The 22,500-nt window shown below is 35.3% G+C and overlaps 1 protein-coding gene across 5 annotated transcripts in view; it reads left to right on the top strand.

Moving 5' to 3' along the window:
- Positions 1 to 22,500, top strand: part of LOC136826577 (ichor-like) — an 80,883-nt gene that overhangs the window by 34,004 nt on the left and 24,379 nt on the right. For 2 of the 5 annotated variants that reach the window (XM_067083782.1, XM_067083780.1), the window contains exon 2: positions 16,297 to 16,329. The exons of the other annotated variants lie outside the window; for them this stretch is intronic. The gene's annotated coding sequence lies outside the window, so the exon portion shown is untranslated. The remainder of the gene's footprint in view (positions 1 to 16,296; positions 16,330 to 22,500) is intronic. 5 annotated transcript variants of the gene reach the window in all.

Raw genomic sequence — 22,500 nt, 5'->3', positions numbered from 1 at the left:
GAGTTACTGAAGAATTATAGTTTATTTTATTATACAACTCTTGTAAAGGTTGAAGAGGCCACACACACACATATAAATAAATAAATAAATTAAATTATATATATATATATATATATATATATATATATATATATATATATATATATATGTGTGTGTGTGTGTGTGTGTATATACAATGTGTGTATTAAATGTATGTGTACGAGCGTGCGCACGCTCACTTATATCCATGAAACTCAGTTTTATCATCGTACATCTTTTGAATGAAAAGGAAGTGAATGATAAATAATCGATATAACAATAGCCCATGGAATCTTGAATGAAAACCCACGAATGAATAAAATCATCGTCGAGTTTTACAACAATACCAATGTCTTAACCCTTAACAAACATTAAAGGAAAAAAACAGAAAACAAACGAACCCAAAGGAGAAAATATACAAATAAAGATAATATTCAGTAAGTACGCAGCTATGTTAGAAAATTCCAAAATAATGTACAGTATACCCAAACAAAATGATTAAAGGCTAAAAATACCTGTGGCTGCGTAAATCCTAAGCTTTCATTTCGCATACGCGCGGGATCAAAATACTTATTACTGTATTTTTTTCCGAATGCCCTTTGCAAACAATAATCATTGGTTGTCATTACCATCCTGTCTAACCCTCATTTACTTTGATTCTGATCTCTGTTTCATATCCACCCAAGCCTGCTTATGCAAATCTATACATTCACGAAAACAACAATTAGGGTTCTGTCATGATTATCAACACTGCCAAAAATAAAAGTAATAACCACAACTGCAGATCCATTTTGGAACTATCAACCCCAAACAACCCGTGTCTCAGAGACAGAGCAATCGATTATACTCATTCCCGATAAGAAAAGTAGTCTGGAATGCAATATTTCCAAAGGTCAGACAAAAAAATACACAGAAAAGAAAAAGAGCATTATCTTTAAAAAAAAAAAAAAAAATGGTAAATGTCAAACCCACGATTTGCCTTTTCCAGACTGGGTTGCGCAAGCCTTACGTAGTCTTTCCCTCGCAAATGTACACAGAGTGAGCTCGTGGTTTTATAACTTTTTATGTGGAGATACGACGATGTTTTCTGTTTTGTTAAGATTGCACCCTGTGGTACTCCTGTCCTATGGAGAATATAGTATTTACCTCATTAGCTTTCTTGTATCTGGAGTCACTGATTCTTCTTCTTTTTCTGTTTCATATTCTTTGAAAAAGTATGCATTCACTATACGTAACAAAACCCGTTTACTTTTCCTTAATCTAGATTTTATAGGTTCGTGTATTTCTAGGTACATGTAACATGCATTTAAAAGGAATCTATGAAAATCATATAGCGTTAGTTCATGTAACAGTATCATAGTCCGTCAAAAACTTGTGCAAATAATAATAATAATAATAATAATAATAATAATAATAATGCAAAAGTTTCCTAAGACGTTTATCATGTGCTTTAAGTCAAGATGAGAGAAGGCTAAAGGGGAAGGGGATGGGGTTAGGGGAGAGTTGCGATGTAGAGGAGGGAGGGGGAAGTGTGGAGAGCACCATCTCTTCAAGGTTGCTTCTGATTGAGATGGGGGTTGAAGTTAGGGGATTGGATTGGGAGAGGGGGAGTGAATGGGGGATGAGAAGGAGCATGGGGGGAAGGAAAGGGGTGGGGGTGTGTGGGTTTCTGTTCGGAAGGGAGAAAAGAGCAGCTTAGGGGTGGATTAGTGAATGAAGCTCATTCGTTTTTTAAGAGGGAGTTGTGAGAGTGGTTGGGTGGTTGGGGAGGGAGGGTGGTTGTTCTGTGGTCTATGTCCAGTATAAACCATGTATTTGTTGAACTTGTGGTAGTTGCCAAGGTTATGAGCTGCGTTTCTCTCTCTCTCTCTCTCTCTCTCTCTCTCTCTCTCTCTCTCTCTCTCTCTCCAACTGAAAACCAGGTATGTGAAACTACTGTAATAGACTACAGGGAGGCCTAGCAAGGAAAATATTCAAATGTTTGATGTTTACATGAGTAAGTCTTAGAAGTAATGTAAATTTAGGACTATTCTCTACATATTTGCACAACATAAAATACTTCCACCAATTTAGGAACAAATTTCTTTAGTAGCGTTCCACCAGGCTTTGGCAAATACATGACAAGACAAGCCAATAAATGCTGTAAATTTGATTATCACTTCACGAATTATCAAGGTCGGCATCCAATTAATAGTCTAGCAAAAAAAAAAAAAAAAAAAAAGATACTGAAGCTAAGAACCCTTTGAAATGAAGGACATACCGTAAATAAGTGAGCAATAATCTCACGTAGGAGAGAAGACAGCGAAACCTCACACCAGCACCTTGAAAAGTTTGAATTTATGCATTTGTCGCGAGGGAGCAAGGTCTTGGGGTCGACTAAGTGTAAAGGCTCGTGCTTCTCGACTATAAATGCTACACAAATTCAAGCAAAACAGCGGGATATGTGGTCGCTTTAAAATACAGACTAGCTGGCTATAAAGTCTCACATATAAAAGAGCACTAACTGGTTATAACGTGTAAATACAAACGTACGAACTGGTTATAAGTCTCTCGCAATCACAAGAGTTCTAACAGGCTAACTAGTCATAGACAAATAAAAACTGACTATTTCGTTACAGATTGGCAATGAAGTCATACATAAAAACATAAACTGAAAGGAAAGACACGTATATATCTAAACGGAGTAGCTGGTAGTAGATCACCCATAAATGCAATCGAAGACAGACTCACTAAGTAGCTAGCAAACGATAAAATCCACTGACGTTATATAACGTTAGCAGGCTACCTTTTCCCGTCTCTTGAGCGGGTCTTCAGACTATGAAAACTATATCTTACCTCTAGTTATTGTCAATGGTGTAATAGCTGGGATAAGATATAGTAAATACGTACATACTTAGGAATGTGACCTTGAACTTCCTTCATTATTCTGTGAAAAGATCAATGATGCATGAATTGAAGGGTAAATTTGTCATCGTTTAAGATCTGAGAAGGAAAACACAAGGGAAATTGTGGTTTCCATTACGACACTCGTACATAAATACCGCCATTATACACACACACACACACACACACACACATATATATACATATATATATATATATATATATATATATATATATATATATATATATATATATATATATATATATATATATATATATATATATATATATATATATATATATATATATATATACTCATTTCCCCTCTAAAGGGGTGGGGTAACTCATGAAAGCGTTGGTCTTCCGGCTTTTACCAAGTCTTTTGCGCTGAAGCTGCTGGCCCCATTAGTTTTTTCCAAGTTAGCTGCAACCCCACACAGTTGACTACCTGTTAGGCAAATTACTCAGTTGCTTAGGTCAAAACAGGGACAATTGATGACAGTTTGAAAATATTTAGACCTTCTTTAACCCCAGCAAAAATTGAACGTTATGGAAGCCTAATGCAAATAAGTATGGACACGTAGTACAGAGCAATTGGCGACTTCAAAGATGAAAGTAATATTTTGGTAAAAAAAAATATAAAAATAAATAAATAAAATACAAGTACCACTCATTCTGATATGCTCCCTATGCGGACTTTGTCCAGATTTCGTTTCTTAGATTACACAATATTCCATTACATACGGCTTCCATGAAAAAAGTAGCCTGGATTTATCTCCATCTTTTCTAACTTACACCATCCACCTTCCTTCCTTCTTCCACACTATCCTTCAATACCCCCGTGGAATCTAGCCGTATAAAGCCTGCCCAAAGTAATGGCTTTTAAGTTCACTTGGTCGGGCACTGACCTTACATAAACCACGCCCATATACCCAACATGCTTACCACCTACCCGCTCTCCCCCTCCCCCTCCCCCACCTCCTACTCTTCTCTTTATTCTTCAGGCATTAAAATCAGGAGCCTCCATCTGCTTGTCTTATTATTCTCCCAAGCTTCTCATCTCATGCTTGGCTCCCCATCTTTATGTTCTCATTCTTTTGTTCCCTTGCTTATCGCCATCGTTGTCTTATTTCTCTCGCCAATTTTTTTTCCCCCTTTCTACCTCAGTCTACTTCTCGTCTCACCAACTTTTATCACATTTAAGATTTCTTGGTTGTGCACTCAGCCTTGCCATGTACGCGTTTTTTCCTTCCGAGCCGGTTTGCTATAGCTATTACAGCTTCAGCCTAAACTCGGAATAGGAGATATTTCAGCATGTTCAGATACATGTATATATGTATGTATATATATATGTATGTATGTATGTATATATATATATATATATATATATATATATATATATATATATATATATATATATAAATATATATATATATATATATATATATATATATATATATATATAATATATAATATATATAACAAACGTCCTTTTAATATCTAATTCGCTCTGCCTCGAAATAATATATTTTCATATATGTTACCGAAGGGAATTTTTAGTTGACGAACTTATTATCAACTAAAAATTCCCCTTCGGTAAAATATATGAAAATATATTATTTCAGTGTAGAGCGAATTGGATATTAAAGGACGTTTGTAGCTTAATGCTTGTATATGAATCACGTTGATGTGATAAAAAGTCATATATATATATAAATACATATCATATATATATATATATATATATATATATATATATATATATATATATATATATATATATATATATATATATATATATATATATATATATATATATATATATATATATATATATATATTTATTTTTCGATTTGGGGGTGGATAACTATTGATATGTCTTTCGAATATTCTTGAAAGAGAGTTTTCTAAAGTTACTACTCTGATTCCAGTCCCGAAATACTACTTTGACAGATTTCTGAGAACAAAACCTTCCAATTCTAAACATTTAATCTAATTCATAAGCCCCGCCCTTAGTCCACCTACACCTGCAGCAAAAAAACCACACCCGCGCCATGACCTACATAAAACCATACCACACCTACAACCATTCATTCATAGGATCATTTTGGAGACTTACTCCATTCCACGTATACAGTAGGTAAAGATCAAATGCTCACCCACCCAAGTATACAAATGCAATATACGAAATATATATCTTTCGGAATCTGTACTTACACATACAAAAAGCAATAATTTACATTCATGCATACACATACACACACACACACACATATATATATATATATATATATATATATATATATATATATATATATATATATATATATATATATATTTATACATATATATTTATATATTATATGACAGTAGTAATCAACACAGTCACGTATGTAACAGAAATAAATTTCTTTCTCACATTGGGGTCGAACTCAAGTCTTTAAACTGAGATACCTGGGTTCGATCCCAGTGTGTGTGAGTATATATATATATATATATATATATATATATATATATATATATATATATATATATATATATATATATATATGTGTGTGTGTGTGTGTGTGTGTGTGTGTGTGTGTGTGTGTGTGTGTGTGTGTGTGTGGTGTCTGTGTGTGTGAGTGTGTTGATTTTCCAAGAATAAACGTTGTCTCCTGGAATTCTGAGGAGACGGGAAATTTTTTATAGCTATTATATATGCTTCTGCAATGTTAGGAGGGACGGAGACACCAACAGACAGACAGACATAGATATGTAGAATACCTTATCGCCTCTAGATATGAAATGCCACTCACAGGGACAGTACGCAAGAAAGGGAAGGAGACCCATTACGTATGTTTCACACGAGCCACTTCTTGGAATGAGTACGCCGCCAAGGCTACACTTCTCGGCTTAACAACAACAGCATTAAAAATTGTCTCACGGATCTTTTGACACAGATTCGGGGCTGCGTAGACTCGCAAGTACTTTGAAGCTAACCTTAATTACACGCATTACACTTCGGCGAATTCTTGATGCGTGCTTAAGTGGTTGCATTCGTGTACGAATGCAACCACGTTATTCGTGTGTGTGTGTGTTTGAGTGACATGAACATAAATCATTAAATAGACGCAAAAGAAAATACGATGAACAATTAATATCATGAAAATGGCTGACGCCTACGTCATTAAGAATACTGTAGTTTGATTAGGTTTCTTTTATATTTAGCCTAACAGACTTTACTTTTGCTAAGATATTTAATGAATATAGCTTCTATATTGCGCCGAAGAAAGTTATAGATTTTGATAAATCACAGTGACCAGAAAAATACAATTTAAGAAATTTTGAATATCTGAAAAAACTTCTAAAACACATCAGCAACAGAAGCAACTAAATGTCCTTAGATCAGCAACGACGATAGAAAAAAAATGACAACTGGAGAGATTTAAGACCAAAAGTGGCTCCCAAGAGATAACAATAAAAGCTACTTAACCTGACTCATTTCTCTCTCTCTCTCTCTCTCTCTCTCTCTCTCTCTCTCTCTCTCTCTCTCTCTCTCTCTCTCTCTCTCTCTAAAAGAATTGGGAAGGTTTTTCCCGTTACTATACTGAATTTTAAACTTGCGTTTATACACTGCATAATTATGTATGAAGTTACACATTATTAACAAGGATAATAAATGATGAGAAATGAATAAGAAGCACTGCCTTCGTCAATTTACCCTCAAGGAACTTCTACTTCTTCATCCGAATGCATTAAATGTTTTATTAATAATCGGGCATCGCACAGGGACACCTACTGTAAATGAGCTACTCAGGAATGGGATGGAATGTTTTTTAATGCAGAGGATGTATGGCTAGGCAATACTTCTTTTCATTCAGAGTAAGTCAAACATGGTTCAATTTCTGGAAGTTTCAGATCGCTATGGTAGTTATTATAAGTGTAAAGGTACAAAGAACGAAATTACACACACAGAAACATACACATACACACACTCACACACATACCTACTGTATATATATATATATATATATATATATATATATATATATATATATATATATATATATATATATATGTGTGTGTGTGTGTGTGTGTGTGTGTGTGTGTATATATATATATATATATATATATACACCTCGTTATTCTTATTTTTAAATGCATACAGTCAATAGCCAAAGCAAAAATATATACCGTACAAAATCAGTGGAATAATTAACTTTATATTACAATAAACTTTTTAAAGTTAAACGTGGAGTGTGTTCACCGTAGGATTATATTTTATCATTATTAACAATTGATCGTTAAAACTACTTGAACAAAAACGGAAGCATTCAATCACATAGGGATTTTAAGGATCTGTAAGTAGAACCTATGGCTGCACCTGTAAAATTTGCAGTTACATAGCCAATACCTATCGAGCTTTCCGCTGTAATCACAAAAAATATGGACCAATGGCGATGTCCATTTCGATAATCTATCTATATAAATAGATTTCAATAAAAATCTTAATGCCTAGCCTTAATAGCACAGCATGAATACAACGCATATATATATATATATATATATATATATATATATATATATATATATATATATATATATATATATATATATATATATATATATATATATATATATATATATATATATATACTATATATATACTGTATATATACAGTGTATATAAATAATTCTACTGGTCACCTTTTAACCACATACTGGACGTATGTAATCGGAATAACGACAATGCCCTCCTAACTCCGGGGTTTCTGCACACTTGTTGCATACGTTTATCACTACAAAGCCTACGATCCAAATGAAGGACAATATGAATAAATTTTGACGCTCAGCATGATTTGAACACGCACCCGGAATATCAGAACGATGTAACGTTAGAAGATCATATATATATATATATATATATATATATATATATATATATATATATATATATATATATATATATATATATATATATATATATATATATATATATTTACAACACTAACCAAAAACCGAATCGGATTTTGTCATCTGGGAGTTGGACAAAGAAACCTGACACACTTCATATGGCCGTTTTTTGTAAGTCTCTTAATTAGGTCTTCGGCGAAAAAGTTAAGCAAAAACAAAAAGAAAAAAAAAGGCACGAAAGAAACCCACCTTGGTTATTTTCGGCCCCAAAAAAGGCGGAGATATTTCCGGTCCTTTGGCGAAAGAGGACGTATTTGGAGTTCATTACTTTCCCGTAGGAAGTAACATCATCTCTGCCACGTCGATGTCTGACTGAAAAAAAAAAATTAAATTTTACATCATACGTTACTGAAATTCAATAAATCTGAGCACCACAGACCGTAACCGTGGCAACACCATAACTTGATTCTTTATCATGAGAAGAATTCATATATGGGGAGAAATTTCGCAAAATAAACCGAGGCGCTTTTATAAATTCTCTGTTTGTCGAAGCAGCCTTGAACGAGTAATTGTTATCTGTCACCTATAATAAAGGAAATGATGCATAAAAAGGAAGTATAACATGAGATGAGTAAATATTTTAAACTATTATTACTGACGATATTTGGTCGCTGTGGATGGTGCGTGTATGGGGAATGACTGGCTGCCATTAACCGAAGAGAAATTTTTTGAGAACCTGTAATTATCTTTCAAGTCTCCAATATTTCCCCGCTGCTAAGTATCTCCCGAGAGAGAGAGAGAGAGAGAGAGAGAGAGAGAGAGAGAGAGAGAGAGAGAGAGAGAGAAGAGCATCCTACGCAGGTTTTTTCTCTAGAGAAAAAGTTAGAAAATTTTATTTTCCATTAGTCTTTCTATCTCTCAGGAAACAGAGGCCGGTTTCAAATATAATTCTTCCTCTGAAGAGAGAGAGAGAGAGAGAGAGAGAGAGAGAGAGAGAGAGAGAGAGAGAGAGAAGTTTATTGAACACCAGCCTGACCACACCCAATCCATGACCTAGTTAGCACGCACGCGCACACACTCACACACAGAGGCGCTCACACAACTTTACGTTCTTGTGCGCACACAATTACTATAAGCCAGCGCACGTAGGTAAACAACATAAATTCCCTTAAAAACCAGAATCAGATCTTTTTAATGCCGTAACTAACCGTACACAAGGCAGCTTACTTTATAAATAAACCTGCTGGTAAATTCAACCAGGTATACTAAGTGTTAGGTGTTGTACCTATTATATCTCCCTATTTTAACCAATGCTTTGTTTACATTTACTTACTGCCTATGTTAGATAACAAAATAAAATATTTTTTTATTGCATAAAATAAACTAACAGGACGTCTTGGAGCTCGAGTGACGTTAAGAATTATCAAAAATTATAATTACAAATTGTATTCAGTGTCTTGCTCGGTTAACAAAAGTTAATTACCTGTTTAAACCATAAATCCAGGTCGATATTCTCGGTTGCTGAATATTCACGAGCAAGAAGAAATGGTGTCTATTACCCATTTAAAACGCAAGCACCCTACTGGTGCGTACTTACGTATCTGCTGGCAAGGAGTTTATGCAAAGACACACATTTATATATATATATATATATATATATATATATATATATATATATATATATATATATATATATATATATATATATATATATATATATATATATATATATATATACATACATTTATAAATGTGCATAACTGATTCACGAAGATATGGAACGTGATGAATGTACAGTATAAAGGCAGATGTCATGAAGGGAAAAAGAAACAACGGAGTGGTTGCTAGGCCTTTCGACACACGGTGCTTTACTAGAAGACTGATGAAAATGTAAAAATAAGTTTAAAACTTATTTTTATGTTTTTCATCAGACTGCTAGTAAGGGACCGTGCGTCGAAAGGCCTGGCAACCACTCCGTTGTTTCTTTTTTCCTTTGTGACATTTGCCTTTACTGTATGTATATATATATATATATATATATATATATATATATATATATATATATATATATATATATATATGTGTGTGTGTGTGTGTGTGTGTGTGTGTGTGTTTGCGTATATAAGTGTGTGTGTGCGTGTGTTTATTCCCATTTTCATGGAACTTGCCACAAGACCACGAAAAGATCAAAAACGGAAGAGGGAAGAAAAATTAATGTACAGTGGATAAGAAAATATACACAAACATGCATAATACAAAACAAATAACATGAAACACAGATGAGCATACGAAAATGCTGAGTATGGAGATAAGTGTACTTGGGTAACCTCAGACACGGAAAATCCAACCTAGGACTGTGGAGGACTTTGGTATAGAGGATAAGGTACAACTGAAGATAATGACCATAGACACGTAAAATCACAACTCTAGGACTGTGTGGCATCCCAGACATCACAGCCGCAAACAGCGGATATGGTGAGTTCAAATGACGGTTACAACAATATGAACATGATTGTATGTCAACATTGGACTTATTTATAATTTTTAGCCCTTTCGTATGTTGTCAACTCTAAGACATCTATTTTAGATGGTGTTCTGTAACCGCTTTCAAGTGACAAATCTGGAAATGGAAAATGTCATATATGATAAGCTTTTCCAGAACCATATTTCTATCTGTTTGTCTGACGCACCTGAAAAATGTTCTGGCAAATCAATCATATTCACAAAATGCCGTCGCATTAAGCTTCACTCATTTTATGTATTTCAAGACCATAAACCTCTCGACAGTTAATGAATCTATCTTCTTCCGAAAAGCATTGGTAATGATCCAAAAAAGATCTTAAGCGACTGAAGAATATTTCGAAACAAAAACATAAGAGAACACTGGATGTGCGTTTGCAAGGACTTTGGTTTGAACCCAATCTGTCGCTCAGCTGTCGACAAACCTCTGAAAAGATGCCAGAGGTCACGGTAAGGCCTTAAGGCTAACAACCCCATCCCAAGAAATTTGCTGAGATGAGAAAGACTTTACTCTTCTGGCACCACTCCCTTTAATATATACATACATACATACAAACACACACACACACACACACATATATATATATATATATATATATATATATATATATATATATATATATATATATATATATATATATGTATATATATAATATATATTATATATCAAACATAATCTTAAGATTCTGAAAAAGATAAACCTAGTAGTACAGAAAATTTCCACATATACACATTTTTACAGATGAACAATTTACAAGATACTGCTCATAGGTTACGACAACTCCTGCTATCGTTTGCTTGAAGACGACGGCATGAACTAACATAAGACTGGCGCGGTCTTTTGTAAATTGTAAATATATGCATTTAAGAAAAGAAAAAGAAAAGCTACCTTTCTATTGTAACTAATGGATCTTCTCGTACCGTGAGCCATAATCTTGCCTTTCCCTGAAGTCACCTTCATAATATATATATATATATATATATATATATATATATATATATATATATATATATATATATATATATATATATATATATATATATATATATATATATATATATATATATATATATATATATATATATATATGATATCCGTTTTTTCTTTTAAAAGATTTACTCCGTTGCCTTAGGTGGAATAGAGAAAAGTTACGTACACAAGGGTATATATATATATATATATATATATATATATATATATATATATATATATATATATATATATATATATATATATATATATATATTTATATATATATACCCCGTGCCTTGTCTCTATTCCACCTAAGGCATCGGAGTAAATCTTTTAAAGAAAAACGACGGATATATATATAAATCGATCAATCCATAATGATAGGACCTTCAAAAGGTGAAGTTTTCTTGACCTATAATTCGTAGGTTCTTGGAAAGAGAAGGTTCTGCATTTTCATGCAATTTTCTAGCTCTACCCAAGAATTTCATATAAATGGCAATAAAGAGGGAATTTTTTTACCTCTGCTAATAAAGATGATGACGATGATTACAACAGTAATAACAAAGCTTATTCTTTTCGTACTTTACAACAGTTATATCAAAGCTTATTCTTGTCGTACAAGTTATCATTAATTACATTAAATTGCCTCGGCTTTTTAGATCATCTGTCGAAAAAGAAATGTGAATACCGAAAAAAGAAGAAAAGTACGGTGTAGCGAAATAATGAATATGCCTTAGATGAAAGAAGTGGATTTTTTTTTTTTAAATGATCGGTTTGGATTTTTCTTCAACTATTTAGTATGCTTTAAGACTATGATCTGCCATTCATAATTCTTTTGAGATTTTTAAACTGACAACATTCAGCATCACTGAATATAGGGTACTGTCAGTATCTCTTCCTTTATCTATTTATCTCAGTTTTAGTCATCTATATGAGGCTACACTATTGTGACGTAGTTACGTCACGAAGTTTTGTCTCACCTTGGCTGATGTGTCCATGACCTTCCACTAATTGGTTAGAAGAGTGTAATTCAGAAGTTTTCCCTTTGCTTGACGTCATCCCAGACGCCAGAAGTGCCTGAGTCATCAGACATCTACTACATGCTTGTCTATTCAGGGTCGCATTTTCAAGTGTCAGGCATAAAGTAACTAATTTACAAATGATCCTGAAAAATTATCAAAGGCTGTTATCGGGGTGCCTGATAACCTGCTAGTTATCGTCATTAGTACGGACCTATCACAGAGAACGCCCCTGCAAAACACAAGAGAAATGGTCGCCTCTTACTTTCAGGAGATGAGACTCTTCGCTGCTCATTACCTTTGGAAAAGAGATGAAAACACGTTTGTTCCTCCATTCAATTGCGCATTCCAGGAAAATCCAGCGCTGGCGCGTTGCCTCATCTCGACGTCGGCAAAACACCTGATACCAGAAACAGGTCTGGACGTGTTCACCTTGACTGCACCGCCGCCGACACACTGACATTATTATAGGCGGTTGTTGACTGTGTCGCCATCCATGGATATAAATAGTTACTGTTTGATAATGAGTTTTCTGTCAGTCAGTTTGTGTAACCACTGAAAAGGTACATCAAGGCGTGTGTAACATACTCAATTACCAAGTAAATTTTACTATGAAGACAATCTTCAGAAACTAATTAAATTGGTTTCGGTATGACCCTCAAGCGTTATGATATATATAGCTCTTGGAAATTCATCTTCAACAAGGCCGTTGAGTTACGTTGGTGTTTAACCTAATAAAATTAATATAAATTTCATATAACTGAAACGATGAATGAGGCTGCAAGCCTCAAGCCCTTGCCGACTTCGTGCTGACAGGCAAGTAGCATGATCCGGATTTTTCTCACCTTGACGTCAGATGAAAACGACGTAATTAACAGAGGCCGCAAGTGTTAAACTCGAGAAGATGACCGCTCGGCAAGGAGGATGTTGCGCCACATTTAATGACTGAAATCTCTATCTGGTCACAACTGGCAATAGGTGCAATATGCACATGAGCTTTACCAAAATGCCGTAAATATAACAGCTTTGATTCTTGATATATACAAATATGAGGATCACTTGTAAAACGATTAACTGAGTCACAGTTCAAAAGCCGACTATCACCACAAAATATCTATCTTACAAATATCAGCTGAATTGCATTAACCAGGTTACCAGCTGCGGCTATGTCCAGGTAACGCTGCAGTCGCATTTTGAATGAAATTACAACGTCAACATGACTGCCAAATTGCTTTTTTTTGTTCCATTACTCACTCGCTGGATTTTGCGTCTTCTCCCATGGCCAGTTTCTTTCGGCTGATTTTTGTTTTCGGATGCTTTGAGAACAGATACAGCCTCTAAGCGCTTCTTCAAACATCGGTCCCTTTGCCTTTACTGTACTTATGATGAGCATGCAACAACTCCATAAGCAATAATAATAATAATAATAATAATTATTATTATTATTATTATTATAATAATAATATTATTATTATTATTATTATTATTATTATTATTATTATTCCATAATTAATAATAATAATAATAATATTAATTAATAATAATAAATTATTATTATTATATATTATTATTATGGAATAAATCAGAGGGTCATGAACTTGAAAAGACTGCTTACACAGAGTGAAGTGCCCATCTATAAAAAAGAAGAGTAAAGGGTCAGAACAATAGATAATATCCATATCCAAACCTGAATTATTATTTAAAATAACACCCTTTCAATAAAAATGCCCTAAATTTGATAGCTTGGCATTAGCAGTACATACTACACGATTCACGAGAAAAGGCACTAAGAAAACTAACTTTCGTGCTAAATAAAGGCGATTAACAATATTAAAGGAATTAATTAAATATTGTACCCATGGCAAGTTCATGTAGTCAATTAAATCAAGTAATAAAGAGTACAAAAGACTAAACAAAAAGACAATCAAAAGACGAGATTGCCAGTGAGACCTTAACCTAAAATGGTGCTTGTGGAAAAAAACTGTGCCAGTGTCAACCAGAAACGGCAATAACATTTGCTCACATGAATAATATTTGAAGTCTAAACTTGAACACGCGCAGTATGTAACAGCAAGCATTAATCAATACTGAGGCATGAGTAAACAATGAGCAAACAATCTTAAAACCGTACTGGCATAAAAAAGACACAGATCCACATACATTAAGTAGCAATGAGCCAGGTGCATTTGACCAACAACAATGAAAGTTTCCTTCTCAATTATGGGTTCTACGAGCCGAAAAGAAATCAGCCGGCGAAACATAAATGCGCAAAGACAAAAAAAAGATCGCACATTCAAAGTTGACCCAAGCCTCAGGATTCATTAGCATTTTGCCTCGATTATGTTAGGATCAACTATCTCCAAAGAGAGAGAGAGAGAGAGAGAGAGAGAGAGAGAGAGAGAGAGAGAAACAAAACATAATAATTATGGCATCCGTCATAATTTTTCTTACTTTTCTTTCGTAATGCCCTGTCTTCGCGAATGAGCGTATGGGCTCGCGTCACGCAGAGCTGAATTAACTTTAACGTTAAGAAAAATGAAAGCTATTTATTTGAGAAACTAGAGCGGTGCGCGTTAGTTTCCGCTGGATAGAAAAAAATTCACGCCTTTATTCATATTGGCCTATATACTCACATACATATTTAAAGAGAAGCAAGCCTCATTAAACCCTTGCCGTATTTATGTATGAATGTATGTTTGAACACAAATCATACGAACTACTCTGAAAGATGAGTGTCTTAGCGTATCTACTGAGTAGCAAAACCAGAGAGAGAGAGAGAGAGAGAGAGAGAGAGAGAGAGAGAGAGAGAGAGAGAGAGAGAGAGAGAGAGTTGTTTTAGCAGATTATGAGAGGGAGGCACAGTAACGAGGGGGTTCAGTTGAGGAACAGATGGGGGTCGGTAGCCCCTATGTAGGACGGTGAAACTTAGGTGAACGAACTTGGGACCCAACAAACCCACCTCTTCGTGGATACTCATTTTCTTGGCTACTTCCACGCCATTCTCCCTTCTTTCTCTCATTAGAAACATTCTTCTTTGTCATTTGGATGACTTTTGTTTCATTATTTTTTTATATAACTTACTTGTTTACCTTATTTTCTGGTCTGTCTAATTAAAGAATTTTTTAATTGTCTGTTTCTTTTATTCACCAATGTCCAAGATCATTCCCCCCTCATACTTACCTCGCTTTTCTCTACATATCATCAACTACCTACAGTTACCTTCTATTTTTTCTTGTATCCCCAAATGTAAAATTTTACTGTAGACTCATCTTTGGGGATTTATTCCTCTTTCTTTCTCGTTCAAATAATGTTTCCTTTCCTTACTTTTTCTTCTTTCGTTTTTTCTTCTACTCTCCTTTCCTCCCCCTCCTGCCCTCTGGATACCCCTTCCCCTCTTACGCCTCTCACTCTTACTCTCACTCTCACTCTCTCTCTCTCTCTCTCTCTCTCTCTCTCTCTCTCTCTCTCTCTCTCTCTCTCCTCTTTGCCGTCACTCTCACTTCCTCGTTCCAACGCGGCCTCTTCCTCTTAAGTTACCATTTTAGTATTCCCGAATCTCTTAAAGTAATTACATTATTTTGATTATTTTCTTTATTAAACAAATGTCCATCTCTTCGTGTACTATTCCTGTTGACTTTTTCGTTTCATGTGAATAATTCCGTCATATAATTCTAAGGTCTGATGCTTCAGTTACAAAAGGGGGTGTCGTTTCTTTAAATGTTATTCATGATTATCGACATTAAAAAGTTTTATGGTATCAAAGGTCTTTGTGCATCAGATATTTTAATATTTTCATAGTGAAAAACCCTCACAGAAAGACCACTCATTTAGGAGAAAAATTGCATATATATATATATATATATATATATATATATATATATATATATATATATATATATATATATATATATATATATATATATTTATATACATAAAGCTTTACCACATTCGCTATAATTAATGGGCAATGTATCTTTCTCTTCACAGGTAAAGAAAAAGCTTGCAGTAAAGCAATTCAAAGTGAGTTTCTTAAGGCGAATGTATTATAGTATATCTGTATAGATTTGCATGTACATTTGTAATGTATGCATATATATAAATATGTAGGTGAATAGATCTGTCCACGCCTTTGTATACACGAAAATATGTAGATTCTTCAGCAAAGATCCTGCTTCGGACTGAAGTCTCCCATAACGTTAAGTTTCATTGATTTATTTAACAATTACTGACATTTGAAACATTTTGATGCATTTGTTACGAATTTAGGATAATTTAAAATATATCTGTGTAGTTTCTGGGATGAATGGCGACGGGAGTTCAAATCCCAAATGTGTATTTACATATGGGTTACCCGTGACACTTTGTGAGATACCTTAAAATTAACTAATTAGTCATCGTTTTACAGTTTAGACGTTCAAGAACCTTTTGAGAAGTTTCAAACGCTTTGGTGAATTTCAGTGCTTTATCAACCCTGATGAGAATGATGCTTTGATGGTATGTATTTATGGGGCACGTTTCATAGCCGGTGCCGGAGCACATTAATTCATACAATTTGAACACAAATATGAATGTGCAGTATATACGCAGATACACATTCTATATGTGCATGTATACACTTGCTTACTAAAGTATGTATACAGTATAAACAAATTTTAATTTGCACATTTCTTCCCTTTCGTACAGTGTACTTATCTAGTAGCACATGAAATCTTGTCTTTTATTCGGGTGGAAATATGCAAAAATTCCAAGAGAAATTAACCCCGTGAGTGGGTGCTCTATATTAGAGCCTAAAAACCGGACGTAGAACTGATGACTTCCGTTGCAACCACGGAGTTAGATGGTGCTCGCAGCCGAGATCGGAAGGTGCTACTTCCATTTTAGTATATGAAAAAAAACAAGAAAAAAATGAAAACCAAGACATAGTTTAGTAGTGGCCAGGTGAAAGCGTTCGAGTTCCCCCCTGGAAGAATCACTCCTTCCAGCACACACCTGTCGATTTCACCTGCCACACACACGCACATGAGTGCGAGCGCGTGTACATTTACGTAAAATCTTACATACATGCGCACACGAGCACTCACACATCAGGGCAAGGAACTCTGTCATGCTGGGCCCTCTGGTGGTTACTCCGGGAACTCTTTTGCTTTCATTCTTACACGGCTGTGGTATCTTTCCCTCTCCCTCGAGAAGGAGGAGGAGGAGGAGGAGGAGGAGGAGGAGGAGGGGATGATAGGGAGGGCTGGAGGAGGAGGAGGAGGGGACGATAGTGAGGACTGGATGAGGAGGAGGAGGTGTAGGTGGTAGTGTAAGAATTCGAGGAGGTTAAAGACCTCCTTGAATTCTGTTCTGCCTTGGTGCCTTTTTTCCTAGTTGTTCACATGCATAGATGTGTCCAGTTTCATCGATCTCGAAGGTTTCTCCTGTTTTCCTTCTGAGAGAAAAGTATGAACTTCCTTCGTTCCTTCTAACCCTGACAAAGGTGAATGAACTCTGTGTTTACATGTAGTACAGTACTTTATTTTGAATGATTGTTAATCAAGCCTTTACGCCTCTGTTACAATTCTTCTTCCTTTCTTCCAAGTTCGTCAGTATAAGTACAGATTATAGGCCATGGATTCCACGACTTGAAGAATCGAGAAAGTAGTCGAGGGGTTAATGAACTTACCGGAGTCAACGACTCGTTTTTCAAAACAGATCGGCTTTTGTTTTCCTTTGAGGTAATGGAGAGTCGTCATATGGAGGAACAGTCTTTAACCTCATCGTTCTTAACAGGAAGTAGAAAGAGAAGAGAAAGAAGAAGAGTGCATGGTTTTTCCTTCAGTCGCCTTCTCTCTCTTCGGTCTTCTACTCCTCCGGTTCACTTTTGGACTCGCATTCCGAAGTGGTCAAAGAAAATACGAAAGAAAGAAACCTTTCAGTTTTCACTCGCGGGTGACTTTGACGAAGGAGACTTAATAAGAAGAGAGATGCCACTAGCCTTCGGAAAGGTCAGTGAACTCCTTGGAATATCTGTCCAATTGCCTTCTTATTATCTCCCGATCCACTTTCTTCCAATCCTCCTTATCGTCTTTGAATGCTCATTGGCATTTACGCCTTCGACTTTCATTTCCATTTGAACATGATGAGGACTTTCAAAGGAGGGATGGGCGTTCAGATTTAAAGGTTAATGACCTTCAGTTCTGCTCTCTCTCATCCTCTTCTGATTCTTACGTTTCTTTCATTTATTTTCTTCATTAATTTTTATAATCCTTCGCTTATTCGAGGCCTGATTCAAGTTTCTGTTTCTTATCATTGTAGTATTTCTGTATTAATTTATGTGGATTTTAAGTGGTTGGGTAACTATTTACTAAATGGGTTAATGGTTTCCTCATTTGCAACAAATTCCTCAAATACCAGAATGACTTTTCACCTCACTCGTAGTATCTTTCTCTCCATTTTCTTGCCGGCGAGCGCTTTCGTTTACTTCTATTGTTATTTTTCCGCAGCTTTTCTTACTTGAATATAGACGGCGTTTTCTTTGTTTCCTACAGATAACGTCATTCCACGCCGCTCATAGCATGACAGTGCGCCCAACGACCCTAAGTACGTCAGCTTTCATTTTCGGATGCTTGTGGTAAAGGAACCACAGGCTCCTGGAGCCCGAGAGAGGGTGATGACCTCCTCCCGGTTGAAGGCCATTTCTTCTAAATAGCCATTCCATTTTCTCTTTTCTTTTACGACTTTGAGAGTCTTGAAGGACTTCGGACCCAAAACAAGACGGTTCATCAGCCCCATGGTAACGTCTTGTCCGACTGGCTATGTATGACACTGAGCTTCCGCAATGGTTTCGTTAAATGTTAAACTTCTCTTGAAGAAAACTATAGTTATCCTACAGCAGATGGTCATTTTTATCATTCTTAAGATGAATGAATAGCACCTAGAGACCTTCTTTACAAGAATGGGCCAAGTTCAGCCCCCTGAATTTTGGAAAACCATAACATTTTCTTATACATAAAACTTCTTACAACATTACTTTATACATTATGGCATAGAATATGAACCAGTACTGCCGTAGTGTTGGAACAGAGTTACGCGTCTGCTTTAAAAAATCCAAATTAAAGAACTAAAAATACTGGCGATCTTTACGCCACACAAAGAATAGAACAAATATAACTAGAGTGAACCTGGAGTCTGACTGTCAAGGCTACTTCGCAACATATTGTAGACTATGCCACCTGGGTTACTGGCTGTTCGAGCCAACTGAGCTCTCAAGCGATATCATGTCCAAAACTCCCCAATGTCCAAGTAAAATGACATCTATAAAAGAATATTTTTGACGTCACGGCCAGAGCTGGTAGATTTCATGCGAAATGGAAGACTCCTTCAGCAAAGGAAGACATGAAGTGGCCCACCGACCTCTGTTAAGCCAGTTGGTACCGGATCACTTGAAGGTTTTCGAGGGTCATCTCAACAGAGCCACTCACCAGATGTGTAGCAGTCTCTGGGTGCGAGCTTCTACAGTCAATCGGAGTACTTCCACCTTCTACAAAGGCTTTGATTTCCTTTTTCTTACCTTTATTTCTTCCTCTTTTTATTATTTGCTCTTTTGTTGCCTTCCCTTTTTAATGAATATTATTCAGGATCGCATTATTTACTTTTCAAATAAGGCATAAAGTGAAGACGTAGATGATGAAAATACCCGGCTGAGGGAGGCATGCCACAAGAGAACCTAAATATACCAAGATGGAAACTGTGCCAGTAATGACTGACGTACTTGTAATGATAGTCATTGAAACGTTAAATTCCAAATTAAATTACACTGTTCTCAGTTCCTTGGTATGTCAAAAATGAAACTTCTTTAATTCTAAGTCTTTGCACTTAAAAAAGTACCTGAAAATTATTTACATAACTGTATTATTGCTTTTTGTTCTATATCCTTTTTCAGGTATGTAACGCGTTCACACTGCGATATTCTTGGTTCAAAGTGCGCGTTAACAAGTCATTCAACTGTTACATAGCTCGATTTTTCGTGTTTTAGTCTAAATTAGTCAGGCTTTTTTTATGTGTAATGTCTTAAAAATTCACTATTGCTAACTTCAACTCTGGCCCACCAAGGTTAAAATCTTGTCGTCTTCGCGTTGTTGTTAATTAATAGCTCCCAGTCTAGGAGACTATAAGGAAAAATGTAACCTTACTGTCGCCTTTCTATCTCTGGTCTTAATATTCAGACTACGACTACACCTTTTCATTAGAGCGTCCTCATTGAATATTTTTGCCGCAGATTCACTTTGTACTTGTTGAATAACAAGAAGAAGTTAGTCACCACAAAATATTTTGATCATTTTGCTTGTTTACGACTAATATGGATAACCAGGTTGCCAAATTTTACCTTCACGGAACAGCAGACTTCAGAAAAATGGCCTCCTTACCCTCAGACCCTACACTTTCATATTAAATCGAAACAGTTACAATTTACGTAAAACGAGAATGAGACGTCCAATAGCAAAGTTATATAATTCTATAAACTTTTGCCGTTGCTTTAAGACTTTTTTTCCGTGAACTGAAAAGTACAGTTTCTGTTTTGCTTTCATTGGCAAGAAATCAGTTATTCAGAAGTATGCCAATTTTCTATTAATGTTTCTTGTCCTTTATCAATTGTTGTTTTGAGGAAACGAGTATCTGTTTGATAAAGACAAAATCACAATAATCAAAATGACAGTATAAAACATCCTTCCCTCTGAATAAGCCCCACTACCTCCCACACCATTATTTTCCTAGTCTCTGTCCCAATTTAGGAAATCCTCAACATTATCATTTTTCCTTTCATTTCTGGCTCAGACGATCATACATTTCCCCCCTCTCATTGAAAAAATTAAAAGTTTGTTTATGGCCAGATAAAATTTAAAAAGTGAACCAAAATCCTTATTGCTGAAATTTTGACGCATCCTTCCATAACGTCAATGGAAAATATTAATACTGTACAGTAGTAATCCCTCCAAAGCATTTTGTTAAGTCTCTGGTCCAGATATAATAATTACAACTTAAGACAAGGAAAAAAATAGTAACTATGACGGTCATTCGTCAGTAAAAGCTTGACTGAGGAGGATAAATAGCATTTTCATTAAAGCCAAAACCTCAAGTGCATCAACCAATTTTTCAGTAGTAACAATTGCCACTCTCGTGAAAGTAGTAAAATGTTAATGTTTTCACTCAGTTTCCAGTGTTCATATTTTCATGTTATTAGAGAAATGAAAAGTTAAGGTCCTAGTTCTTTTTGGCGAAAAGACATATATTGTAGATCACTCACACGTCTAATACTGCCAATGAGGTTTTAGAGCTAATAGCAAGGTCCAAAGAAAGGCTAATAGAATGCGTAATTAGAGAGAGAGAGAGAGAGAGAGAGAGAGAGAGAGAGAGAGAGAGAGAGAGAGAGAGAGAGAGAGAGACTGCTGAAATATCGAATACAAAATATTTCACTCACCGGCCGAACATCCGGCAAACCGAAGCAGAACAACATGTCGCCTTCCGTCGCCTAAGTCAATCAATGAAATCCCTGTTTCGTCACCAAGTGAAATGGTTAAGAAAACAAAAGTTATTTCCTGTGAGTCGACCCTTCTTCGCAGAATACGACCGAGCTGTGATTTTGTGAAAGTAGACCTGTGTAATAAGAGTTTTTTTTTTTTTTTTTTCTTGGAATGAGCATCTTGCACTGGTGTTGTACTTTTCCTGCTGCGTTACGTTGGGCAGTAAAGGTATTCCCCCGCCAGTTTCCTAAAGGGTACGAACTTTCACAAATCACAGAATTCGTCCCCCTTTTTTTAATGGTTACGTTAAAAACAGGAAGGTATTCTGCGTAACTGCATCTCGGTGTAATGCATACAATGTGCTTAAAAGCGCAATTATGCTTACGAAACCAGTCATGAACCCACGGTTAAATGTAGGCTTATTGTACTATATTTTTTACCATGATTTGCCAGACGTTGGAATAAATTTCAGTGCGCTTGTATGATACCGTTTGCAGAGTGAGACTTAAAAACAAAACTTTTAAACCGTACATAAATCATGGAAGAAATGCAATAAGGTATCGTACGTACATTCTTCACACAAGAATGTGAATATATATATATATATATATATATATATATATATATATATATATATATATATATATATATATATATATATGTGTGTGTGTGTGTGTATATATATGTA

The sequence above is a fragment of the Macrobrachium rosenbergii genome, chromosome 41 (assembly GCF_040412425.1).
Source record: "Macrobrachium rosenbergii isolate ZJJX-2024 chromosome 41, ASM4041242v1, whole genome shotgun sequence".
In the NCBI taxonomy this organism is placed as follows: domain Eukaryota; kingdom Metazoa; phylum Arthropoda; class Malacostraca; order Decapoda; family Palaemonidae; genus Macrobrachium; species Macrobrachium rosenbergii.
The sequence above is the reverse complement of the archived record's forward strand: the minus strand, read 5'-3'. Positions and strand labels throughout refer to the sequence as shown.